General features: G+C 42.8%; 1 protein-coding gene and 1 pseudogene across 5 annotated transcripts in view; one reads left to right on the forward strand and one right to left on the reverse strand.

The window, feature by feature from the left end:
* Window positions 1-8,865, reverse strand: part of Rnf111 (ring finger protein 111) — a 97,880-nt gene extending 89,015 nt beyond the window's left edge. For 4 of the 5 annotated variants that reach the window (XM_004628866.3, XM_023712546.1, XM_004628865.3 and 1 more), the window contains exon 1: window positions 8,803-8,865. The gene's annotated coding sequence lies outside the window, so the exon portion shown is untranslated. Of the gene's footprint in view, window positions 1-8,676; window positions 8,728-8,802 lie in introns of those variants that run through there. The other variant, XM_023712545.1, reaches the window with a different exon arrangement.
* LOC101587139 overlaps window positions 1-9,049 on the forward strand; it is a 45,684-nt pseudogene that overhangs the window by 2,073 nt on the left and 34,562 nt on the right.

Genomic DNA, 9,049 nt, shown 5'->3' on the forward strand with positions numbered 1-9,049 from the left:
AAAAAAAAAAAAAAAAAAGTTCAGAAACAAAAAGTGATAACAGATAAGCTCTGAACATCTTGCCATGTGATAAAGGAAATACTCCCCTCCCCAAACAGATGAGGGTATATTACATACACACAATACAGACAAGTCTGGCATGATCTGAGTATCAAAATAAACAGGCTGAATATGGTGGCACACACCTGAAACCCCCTTTCTGGAGGCTGAGGCAAGAGAATGACCAGTTTGAGTGCAGTCTTCACAACTAAGCAGGACCGCTCCCCCAAAAAGGACAGGCATACAGCTGAGTAGTAGAGCACCTCTCAGTTCAATGACAGTACTGCACAAAATAAACAGCAGACACAGTGAAGGAAACACTACTGCTTCCTGAAAAGAAGGGGCTGGATGGCAGACAGACCTATGATTACAGGAACGTCAAGGTCACATTTGCAACTGATTAGAGGTGCCATGTTGTGGAACTTGGGAAAACCAGAGTTCTTGGGCAGGTTTCTTGTCAACTTGTTGCAACAACACTTAACAGGGCAACAGACTGGTATTTTTTTTCCCCTGGTACTGGGGATTGAACTCAGGACCTTGTGCCTGCCAGACAAGCGCTTATTCTACTAAGCTATCTCCCCGGCATCTTAATTGGAAAAGGACTTTTGTCTTGTCCTAGCTCAGGTTGCCTTAAGGGCAGGTCTGGTGCCTGGGGATCAAACTGTGGTCCCCAGCACCCGACTGAGTTTGCCCAAGCAGGCGCTTTAAACCACTGAGCTAACCTGCAAGCCCCCTAGACTGGTATTCTTTTCTTCAACCTTGAACTCTTTCAGATGGCTGCTCCAGCTTTCGATCCAGGCAGTCAGTCAGATCTCTTGGTGAAGCTATCAACTCCTGGAAAGATGTCTAATACAAAGTGTATAGACAACAGTCTTTCTCTGTTGTTCCTGGTGAAAGGGTCTGCCAAGTACATATGGACCCACACTTAATAAACCATGATGGAAATATTATTGGTGCTGCCAGCATTGCTGTAATTGTGGCCTTATGTCACTCCCGGAAACCTGATGTCTCTAAGGCAGGCAGCTATGCTCACCACTATACCACCAAGGCCTCCTGTCTGTCCAAGGAGAACCCACACTGTTCACACCTGAAGAGCAACATCCTGCAGCTGAGCATCCACCACAGGCCAGTATGTGTCAGCTTTGCCTTCTCTTCAGCAAGGGACATGCTTAAAAGGTAGGTCGCAATGCCCTACCACTGGTGGACAGATGGACTACTGGGGCTACCACAAGCAAGCATCTACAGAGCTGTGCTGTGCAGCCCCACAGTGGAGCAATGCTACTAAAGATCAAGTTTGGGGGCCAGGGCGATAGCTCAGTAGAGTAAGCGCTTGCCTGGCAAGCTCAAGAAGGGACCAGGTTCAATCCCAGTGTGCGGCGCCAGTGCCGGCCCCACCCTCAGGGTACGCTGAGACAGCAATTGAGACTGGGCATGGTGATGCATACCTGTAACCCCAGAGCTTGGGAGGCTGAAAACAGGAGGATGACTACGAATCCAATCTGTGTAGTGAGACCCTGTAGACCCTGTGCTAAATATGTTTTTTTTAAAAGGTCGTTTGGAGAATGCAGGAAAAGAGCTGGCATGAAAGCAGCAGAAATCACAGAGCTTATACAGAAAGCTCCAGAGAACGACCAGACAGTAAGGAGCAGAAAGTCCAGCTTTGCAGAATCTACAGCAAATCAAAAGATCATAACATTTAAAATGGAAAAATCCCCCACTGATACTTGAGTAGAAGAAAGCAGAAAAAAATCATTGCTGAAACCGACCCTCTTTCAGAAGTTGTTTCTAAACCTGTTCTCTAGACCTCTGAAACCACCCAGATTGGAAAGGGAGTAGAAAACTCCTGGGGTAGCCGGGAAGATTCTAAGAAAGATGGTGAGAATGAAGATGGCAGTGATGAAGCTGGCATCTTGACAATACGAAAATGGACACTGCAGGAGAAGCTTCTGATACTGGAATCAAGTTGCCCCAACATTACTCTTAGATAGTGAAGGAGAAATGATCATTTTAAAACCAGACAAGAACTCAAAGAAGGGCTGGCGAGATGGCTCAGTGATCTAAAGCACCTACATGGAACAAGCTTGGCAAAGCACAGGGACTACGGTTGGATCCCCCAGCACCACATGCCAGCCAGCCCCGCCCCCTGGTGGGCTGAGCTGGCCACACACACACACACACACACACACACACAATAAATAAATAAAATGTTTAAAAAAAAAAAAAGAACTCAAAGAAAATAAGCACACAGAACACTAGTGCAAAACAAAAAAGTAAAAAGCCAGTGAAAGAGAAAAAAGAGAGCAACTAACTAAAGCTAATATAGTTGTATGTTTATATACATAAAACTACTAAAAGTATATTCATTCAATGTTAAAGAAAAACACAGCAATGCACTGTAACTCACTGAAAACAGCAAGAGGCATATGGGCCCATATTGACAATAAAGGACACCTTTTCCTTCTAACAGAATGCCTGTTTGTGGAAGAGACAAAGGGATTAGAAAGTAACTATTTTAGCCTGTGTAGAGGAGGCACATGCCTGTAATCCCAGCACTCTAAGGACAAAGCAGGAGGAGCTAACGTCGTTTAAACTCATTCTGGGCAGTGTATTCATTTAGGGCGAGCCCATCTGAGAAAAATAAAAGGGCTTGCTTGGGAAATTCAGTGTGAAGGCCCTGGCTTGAACACACAGTATAGGAAAAGAGAAAAAAGGGAAGAGAAAGTAGAACAACGGGAAAAGGGAGAAGGAGAAAAGGAAGGAGGGAGGTAGCTAGCTATTTTATGCCTTCTGGAGTAAAGAGTCTGCAAGTAAGTCATTAATGGCATCCAGCAGCGCCTCACAGGCTGGTAACCCCAGCACTACAAACACAGGCTAATATGGGACAATCTGAGCAACAAATACATACACACAGGATGGCTATGGTAGTACAGAACTGTAACATCAGCTACTCAGGAAGCTAAGGCAGGAGCATTACCATGGGTTGGCTCCAGCCCAGGTACAGAGTCCGAGGCAGCCTGAACAACATAGTAAGAAAAGAAAATTAAAAGAAAAAAAAAAAAAAAACACCAAAATATAACCTTTCAGGAGTGCTGCGTGAGATAGTGGAGTTTTAAACATTTTCAAAGGGGAGCAACTGGCACAATCACGTACATCTACCGGTGCAATTAGGTGGGAAGGACTGGTTCGCTAATCCCAGGAGCAAACAGGATTTCTGGAGATACAGGAAGCATGCAAAGTGTCTGATTCAGCTATTACTTTTTAAGAGGAATAGGAAATGTGTTAGGCAAAAAGCTATTAAAAATGTGGAATGGTCTGTCCATAGCTGCATCTTACGAATCAGACCTGGCCTTTTCTTTCCAAATAATAATAACAATGATGATAATGCTAATAAAGTTTTGAACATTTATACAGTGTTGATTCAAAAAAAAAAAAAAGAAAAATTTTCAAATGTCACAAAAGCAGAGAACAACTATTAACATCCACACATCCAACCCAACAACTATCAAGACTGTGAAACACACCCCTCACCCCAAAGACTTTTTTGCACAGAAGTATTCTGAAACAAATGCCAGATAGCTCTACCATTATTCACACTCATTCTGCAGTCTTCAACTCTGGTAGTGCATGCCTATAGATCCCAACACTCAGGAGGCTGGATAAGAAAGCGTTCAAGGCCGAGCAGGGCCTTGAACACAGTGAGCAAGGCCAGCCGAATTATATAGTGAGATCCTGTCTCAAAAAAATAAAATATGATGACATCTAAAGTGACCACCCCATCTACCCAATCCATAGTAGACACCACTTGCATTCATTCTCTAAAACATGGTCCAATCTTCTTCACTGCATGTACCACTACCTGCAACTGCTGTTTAGTACATTTTCACCCAAGAATGTCCGCCCCACAGCACAGTGCCATTCAGTACAATTTACTGAATGACTAACAATAACGTAATATTGCTAAAATAGGAGTTAAGTGTTTTTAAACATTTGTAGCTCACTAGTCATCTCATGGTGTAAGTTGAGTACCTGAAGAAATTTGGGTCAGTTGTTACCAAGAATCTGTGAGATGCAAGAGAGAACAAAGTTAAGACATTCAAATGTAGTTCTGGACTTTTCCAGAAAAATATCTCCTGGTACCTAAAACACAAGCAAATCATTGCTAACTTAAAGACTCTTACGCAGGAGTACTTAAGTTTCATTTTTAGTACCACCTGAGAGCCAGTAAAGCTTGAATAATTTCTACAATGGTTAACAGTATTGCTGGAACAGCATTGCCATATATCTGTGTCACAAAAATACATAGTATTCACTTGAATATATGTTATATACATACAAATATATGTGTTTAAAATAAGAGAATAGCAATTTTCTTACATAAAGCAAAGGAATAAGCCAGGCATGCCTGTAATCCCAGCATTCAGGAGGCTGAGGCAGGTTCAAGACCAGCCTAGGCTACAAAGTGAGCTCAAAGAATGCTTGAAAGACTGCATAGCGAGACCATCTTAAAAAAAAAAAAGAAAAAGAAAAAGGAACAGTATGTACATACATGTGTGTGCACCTACGGTATAAGGAATGTATATTGTCAGAATAATATTTTTTTCTGGGGACTTGACCATAATGAAGAGTGTAATTATGAATACCCAAAATTCCTACCTTAAAATATAAGCCACTAAATTTGATACTTAACTGGGGGTGGTGGCACACATCTATAATCCCAGCACTTGAGAGGCTGAAGCAGGAGTATCACTACAAGTTTGAGGACAGCCTAGGCTATGTAAGTGAGAGCAAGGCCAGCCTGAACTATATATAGTAAGACTCTGTCTCAAAAAAAAAGGAGGGGATCTTGAGTAAATTAGTTATCTTACACTTCTCCTTTCAACACTTAAGAAACCTATGAAGCTAAGGGAAGCTTAACAATAAACAGGTTCTGGAGAGATGAAGGGGACAGTAGGAGAAAGTAGAAAGAATTAAGATGCAATTAAAGGGAGGCTGAGGCAGGAGGAGCACCTTGAGTTTGAGGTTACCTCAAAATGAGAACCTATCTCAGGAAAAAAAAAAAAATTGAATTAAGATGTGTTCTGTACAAGACCCAATCCTGCACAACAAACATAATCATTATATACTGTAAACATGCAGTGATAAAAAAAAAAAAATTTTTTTTGTTAAACGCAGGTCCAATGTCTACCAAGCAAATTAAGGTCCGACATACAGGTCTCCTATCTCTAGCTTGATACTCTTTTTTTTTTTTTTTTTTTTTTTAAATAGGGCTGGAGAGATGGCTCAGTGGTCTAAAGCACCTACTTGGAACAAGCTCGGCAAAGCACAGGGACCGCGGTTCGATCCCCCAGCACCACATGCCAGCCAGCCCCACCCCCTGGTGGGCTGAGCTGGCCACACACACACACACACACACACACACACACACACTAAATAAATGTAAAAAAAAAAAAAAATTTAAATAGAGCCACTAGGGGCCAGGGAGATGGCTCAGTAAAATAGGCGCTTGCCTGGCAAGTACAAGGGTCTGAGTTCAATTCCCAGTTCCGAAAAAAAAAAAGAAAGAAAGAAAGAATAGAGCCACACACAGAAGTTAATGTCAAGTTACAGCATATTTTAATTACTATCATTTTTGGTACTATCATTTTCCCCCAACTTAAATGCTAGCCCTTGATGGGGTAGGGGGCCTAAACAAGGGCACATATAATTATGCTCTAAGTAAAGCATGATATACCAAACTAAATATCTTTTTTTTTTTTTTTTTTCTTTTTACCTGGAACCAGGGATTGAACTCAGGCCCTTGCACTTGCCAGGGAAGCGCTTATTCCACTCAGCCATCTCTCCAGCCCAATACGCTAAATATCTTAACAAAAATTAAAGAAGCATCTAAAGGGGCTGATGAGATGGCTCAGTGGTCTAAAGCACCTATTTAGAACAAGCTCAACAAAGCACAGGGACCGCGGTTCAATCCCCCAGCATCACATGCCAGCCGGCCCCACCCCCTGGTGGGCTGAGCTGGACACACACACACGCACACGTGCACACAAATAAATATTTTAATAAAAAAAAGCATCTAAAAATCTAAACAGTTTGATTCAAAGAGTCTTCTACTCTACATTTTTAATTTGAAAGCAAAAATAACTACTTAAAGAGTATCTGCTAAATGACTATTTCTTTGTTTAGAAAAAGCACAGAAAATGGCTGTTCTCCCATTTTAAACATCAGAACTGTATAGCTATACTTCAATGTTTTTCAGAAACATAATATTCAAGTGAAATTCATTAAGGTATCATCTCTGCTATAACACACTTTTCACTGAAATAAAATAATTCAGATTATACATTTCCCTAAAACAAACTGTAGGTGGGCATGGTGGTACACATCTTTTATCGCAGCACTTGGGAGGCTGAGTCAGGAGGATTCCCATGTTCTGGAGACTACTGTGGGCTACATAGTGAGTTAAGGGCCAGCATGAACTACATAGTGTGACCCTGTCTCAAAAAAAAGAAGAAAAAGAAAAAATAAACCTCTCAACTGGGGAATACTGGCGCACAGCCATACTCCCAGCACTCAGGGAAGCTGAGGCAGGAGAACTATAAATTCTAGCCCAGCCTGGACAACTTTGCAACTTGGCAAGATGCTGTCACAAAAAAAAAAAAAAAAAAGCTGGGCATTCAGCTCAGTGCAAAGGTCATGGGTTCAGTCCTCAGTACCACCAAAATAAATATTAAATAGATAAAGTAAACCCAACTATAACCCCAGGTGCAATACCATCATCCATCTGCAGTCCCAGGTATCCTATTAGGAGGCTGAGACAAGAGGATCTCTTGACCCCATGACTTCAAGGATATCACAAAACAAGATTACTGAAACAGTGACAAACAGTGCCACTGGGAAAAAGCAATCTAAACATGTGAGATGAAGCTACCCTCACAATCAAGGAGACTCTGCCTAGTTTTTCCTACAATATTTGTTCAAATCAATTCATGAATACCCTCGCTAATTTTTTTTTTTATAAATTTTAATTTATGTGTGTGTGTGGCCAGCTCAGCCCACCAGGGGGCGGGGCAGGCTGGCATGTGGTGCTGGGGGATTGAACCGCGGTCCCTGTGCTTTGCTGAGCTTGTTCCAAGTAGGTGCTTTAGACCACTGAGCCATCTCACCAGCCCCTACCCTCGCTAATTTTTACAATATTATTGTCTGTAAAGTTTCAAACAAAAAAGCTGGAAAGCAAGTCATTTATCCAAAGTTAAATAGCAAAATGCTAAAAAGAAAAAAAATTTTTTTAAACATAAGCAAAGGGGCTGGTGAGATGGCTCAGTGGTCTAAAGCACCTATTTAGAACAAGCTAAGCTAAGCAAAACACAGGGACCGCGGTTCAATCCCCCAGCACCACATGCCAGCCAGCCCCACCCCCTGGTGGGCTGAGCTGGCCACACACACACACACACACAAATGATAAATAAATAAAAAGCCTTCTCTCTAAAAAAAAAAAAAATAAGCAAAATAATTCATACCTTAAACAGAAAAGGGGAGAGCTGGTGGTAGATCTGTGACAGACAGCCTGCCCACCCCCACGTGGGCTTGGGTTCAACCTTCAGTATTACAATTAAACAAGCATAGAGCTTCTTTTCAGAGTGAAAGCCTTCTTCTAGTCTCATCAGTTCCAATTCACAGATGTAACCAAAGACTAGTTCAATATGAAAGTTTCTATTGACATTTTGACTAAAAGATACAAAGTATCAAAATGTAGTTCTTAGCAGGATATGGTAGCCCAGCCCTTTCAAAACAAAAAACAAACAAAAAATCCTAAAAGAATCAACAAGCTCAAGGCCCACCTGGGCAATTTAATGATTTAGAGAGATCTTAACCCAAAATAAAAAAATTTACAAGGTCTGGAGGCCTGTAATCCCAGCACTCAGGAGGCTGAGGAAGGAAAACTGCCAAGAGTTTAAAGCCCGCCTGGGCTACAGAGTGAGTTCAAGGCTGACCGAAACTAGAGTGGAGACCCTGTCTCACCAAAAACAGGCAGACACAGACAGAATGCAGTTCTTGCAGTTCAATGCAAAGGTCCTGCGTTCAATCATTACCACCACCCCAAAATAAATACATTAAGACCAATACCATAAAAGGGACATATGAAATCTCAAAACATTTTAGCTTTTTTTTTTTTTTTTTTTTTTTTCTACAAACAATGACATAGACACAAAACGGGAAAGGAAACGGAACGTTTGCTTCTTTTCCCCAGACTGCTCTTTCTGGCTGATGAAGTCCCTAAAAAAAGAAAAATTAAGAGATAAAACACCAGGGCCAGGGAGATAGTTCAGTGGCATAAGCACTTGCCTGGCAAAGCCCACTGTCCTGAGTTCGATCCCCGATATCGCAAAATGAGAGGGCGAGAGCAACAAAACACCAAGTGAAATAAAGTTTGCGTGAAGTAGGGCTCAAAAGCTGTAAGAATTCACAAAATGAAGTCGTCGTTAGCTGGCACGCTACTACCCAAGAGAGGTCTAAACCGACTGCACATAAATCGAGACAGGAAAGCCTACAACAGTACAATAGAGTCGGCCCAAGCTACAAACACGAGCAAATTAAGTGAAGACCGCAAACTTCCTGATATTTATTAAACGAAAAACTTACACTTGTGTGAAGTGATACAGTATCTGTAGAGACCCGCCGTACCCTGCGTAAGAACCTCGGTGACCCGCCAGCACTGCTGCAGCACGGGCCGGCCCACCGCAGCGCTGCTAATGACTGGTAAATTACCTCGGGACAACAATAAAACGTCAACCTCCGTTTCTGAACGCCCAACTCGCCGACTCGACACGGATCTGACGCGGCGCCGGCTCCGGGGCTCCGCGGACGCACAGGCGGCGACTCCGGCCCGGGCAGCCCGGCGCCCTCCCGCCCCCGGGTCCGGTTACCTCCACCGCCCATTGTCAAACCGCACTCCCACGCCCGGCGCCCAGCCCACCCGGGACTGCGGGGCGGCGGGGGAGGAAGCCGCGCTCCG

Source organism: Octodon degus, unplaced genomic scaffold (assembly GCF_000260255.1).
Source record: "Octodon degus isolate 3935 unplaced genomic scaffold, OctDeg1.0 scaffold00026, whole genome shotgun sequence".
Lineage (NCBI taxonomy): Eukaryota > Metazoa > Chordata > Mammalia > Rodentia > Octodontidae > Octodon > Octodon degus.